Source organism: Pan paniscus, chromosome 5 (assembly GCF_029289425.2).
Source record: "Pan paniscus chromosome 5, NHGRI_mPanPan1-v2.0_pri, whole genome shotgun sequence".
NCBI classification, from domain to species: domain Eukaryota; kingdom Metazoa; phylum Chordata; class Mammalia; order Primates; family Hominidae; genus Pan; species Pan paniscus.
The window spans coordinates 171,224,217-171,227,911 of NC_073254.2; the positions used below are offsets into that span (position 1 = coordinate 171,224,217).

Below are 3,695 nucleotides of genomic sequence, written 5' to 3' on the forward strand. Positions count from 1 at the left end.
ACGGTGTGACTGGTATGTAAATAAGTCAAATCAAAAGTAAAAGGTGGCCAGGTGCCGTGGTTCACCCCTGTAATCCCAGCACTTTGGGAGGCTAAGGCAGGTGGATCACTTGAGGTCAGAAGTTCGAGACCAGCCTGGCCAACATGGTGAAACCCCATCTCTACTAAAAATACAAAAATCAGCCAGGCATGGTGGCAGGTGCCTGTAATCTCAGCTACTTGGGAGGCTGAAGCACGAGAATCGCTGGAACCCAGAAGGCGGAGGTTGAAGTGAGCTGAGATCGCGCCACTGCACTCCAGCCTGGGTAACAGAGCAAGGCTCCGTCTCAATAAAAATTAAAAAAAGTAAAAGGTAGGTGATAAGAGATAAAATAAATATAAAGTGACATAGAAACTCAGGAGAGCAATTCATTCCAGTTTGAGGGCTTAGTGAAAGCCTGTAGAGGAGGTGTCTGAATAAAGGGCATTCTGGGCAGAAAACAAAACAAACAAACCAAAAAAAGCCCAGCATGAGCAAAGGCAATAATCTCTAAAAAACATGGACCGATTGAATTTGACTAGAGCATCAGTGCTCAAGGTGTGGTCCTGGACCATCAGGACCAGCATCATTTGATATCTTGTTACACATGTAAATCCTTAAACCCCACCCCAGGTCTACTCAATCAAAGACTCTGTGGTAGGACCCAGCAATTTATGATGTAACAAGCCCTCCAAGAGATTCTGGTGCATATTCAAGTTTGGAAGTCACTGAATCAAGGTATAGGATACCTGGCGTCGGAAATCTGCTTGAAAAGTAAGATTGGAATAAATAAAAGAAAATCAACTTTAAAAGGATAGTTGGGTGCTAGCTTTGACAGCATATACACTAAATTAGAATGACACAGAGATTAGCATGCCCTCTGCAAAAGGATGAGATGCAATTTTGTGAAGCATTCTAATATTTTTTTAAAAGGAAGGTGGAAAAAATAGACAAATAGGACTACATAAAACTTAAAAACCTTTGTGTGTCAAAGAACATAATCAATGAAGTAAAAAGGGAACCTATAGAATGGGTTGAAATAGTAGCAAGTCATATCTGAAAAGGGGTTAATGTGCAGAATGTATAAAGAACTCCTAAAACTCAACAAAAAAATCCCGTTTTTAAAAGGGCAAACGACTTGAACAGACATCATAGACATCTCTAAAGATGCTATACAAGGCCGGCTGTGGTGGCTCACACCTGTAATCCCAGTACTTTTGGAGGCCAAATCAGGTGGATCACTTGAGATCAGGAGTTTGAGACCAGCCTGGCCAACATGGTGAAACCCTGCCTCTACTAAAAATACAAAAATTAGCCCGGCATGGTGGCACATGCCTGTGGTCCCAGCTACCTGGGAGGCTGAGGTAGAATCGCTTGAACTCAGGAGGTGGAGGCTGCAGTGGGCTGATATCACACCATTGCACTCCAGCCTAGGTGACAGAGTGAGACCGTGTCTCAAAAAAAACACACAAAAATGATACACAAATAGCCAACAAACATATGGAAAGATGCTCAATGTCACTAGTCACCAGGGAAATGCAAATCAAAACCTCAATGAGATATCACCTCACACTCATTAGGACAAGTACAATTAAAAACAAATTAAAAACCCAGAAAATAACAAGGCCAAGATGTGGAGAAATCAGCATCCTTGCACAGTGTTGGTGGGATTATAAAATGTTGCAACCTCTATGGAAAACAGTAGGCAGCTTCTCAAAAAATTAAAAATAGCACTATTATGATTCAGCAATTCCACTTCTGGGTATACCTCCAAAAGAATTGAAAGAGGAGTCTCAAAAAGATATTTGCATACCCATGTTCACAGCAGCATTTATTCATGGTACCCAAGAGGTGAAAGCAATCCAAGCGTCTACCAAAGGATGACTGGAGAAACAAAATGTGGTCTATGCATACAATGGAATATTATTCAGCCTTAGAAAGGAAGACAATCCAGCTGGGCACGGTAGGTAGCTCACACTGGTAATCCCAGCACTTTGAGAGGCCAAGGTGGGCAGATCACCTGAGGTCAGGAGTTCAAGACCAGCCTGACCAACATGGAAAAACCCCATCTCTACTAAAAATACAAAATTAGCTGGGCGTGGTGGCACATGCCTGTAATCCCAACTAACTCGGGAGGCTGAGGCAGGAGAATCACTTGAACCCGGGAGGTGCAGGTTGCTGTGAGCCGAGATTGCGCCATCGCAGTCCAGCCTGGGAAAACAGTAGCGAAACTCCGTCTCAAAAACAAAAACAAAAACAAAACAAAACAAAACAAAACAAAAAAAAGGAAGAAAATCCTGTTACATGCTGCAACATAATGAACTTTGAGAATATTATGCTAAGTGAAATAAGCAAGTCACAAAAAGATGAATACTGTATGATTCCACTAATATGAAGTAGTCATCAAATTTATAGAAACAAAAAATAGAATGGTGGGTACCAAAGGATGAGGAGGAGGAAAGGGGAAGTTATTATTGAATGGGTATAAAGTTTTGAATTTGCAAGATGAAAAAGACTGGGAGATCTGTTTCACAACAATGTGAATATACTTAACAATATTAAACTGCACACTTAAAAATGGCTAAGATGGTATATTTTATGCTATGTGATTTTTTAGCATCAGTGTTTTTTTTTTAACAGGAAGGTGGGATAATTGAGGGCTTGAAATTCTAACACCTTTTCCTTCCATTGGTCAATTCCTTCCATTGGTCTATTAATCCTTTGTTTTCTTACATTTGATCTTGAGCTCTTATGTGTTGGAAGTATTTTTTTTTTATTTTTGCTTTTGTTTTTACTATTACTTCAATCTCTTTGTGATAGGTCTCTTCAGATTTCCATTTCTTCTTGGATCAGTTTACATAGTTTGTGTCTCTTTAGAAATTTGTCTATTTCATATCTGCTGTCTGATTTGTTTGCATACAATTGTTCAAAATATCCCCTCATAATTTTTTTTATTTCTGTAGAGTCGGAAGTAATCAAGTCTTCTTTTTTTCTTGATTAGTTTAGCTAATATTTTGTCAATTTTGTTGGTCTTTCCAAAGATTAACATTTTGTTTTGTTGATTTTCTCTCTTGTTTTTCTATTCTGTATTTCACTTATTTCCATTAGAGTCTTTATTCTATCCTTCCTTCTACTTGTTTTTGGGTTTAGTTTTCCCTTCCTTTTCCAGTGTCTTAAGGTGAAAGTTTAGATTATTGATTTTAGATCTTTCTTCTTCATTAATATTGGCATTTACAGCTATAAATTTCCCTCTAAGCAGCGGGTTAGCTGCATCCCGTAAGTTTGGGTATACTGTGTTTTTATTTTCACTCATCTCAAACTATTTTCTAATTTCTCTAATTACTGAGATTCAGCCATTTTTCTTGAATGCATACTTCCTGAATTCCTGCCAGCATTTGATTAATTTCTAGAGCCCTAAAAGAGTTGATTCTTCCCTTTTTTGCCAGTTTTCTCGTTATTTTCATAGAGGAGAAATTTTTCAGAGGTCCTTTCTCTGACATTTTTGCGGACATCTTCCTTCCTTCCTTCCTTTCTCTCTTTCTCTCTTTTTCTGAGACAGAATCTCACTCTGTCACCCAGGTTGGAGTGCAGTGGCGTGATCTCAGCTCACTGCAACCTCTGCCTCCCAGGTTCAAGCGATTCTCCTGCCTCAGCCTCCGGAGTAGCTGGGATTACAG

General features: G+C 39.4%; 1 non-coding gene across 1 annotated transcript; it reads left to right on the forward strand.

Annotated features, from left to right (window-relative positions):
* The first annotated feature begins 840 nt into the window (after window positions 1-840).
* On the forward strand, window positions 841-943 carry LOC112440212 (U6 spliceosomal RNA). Its single transcript, XR_003028395.1, has one exon. It is a non-coding gene; the product is annotated as a U6 spliceosomal RNA (small nuclear RNA).
* Window positions 944-3,695: the final 2,752 nt, after the last annotated feature.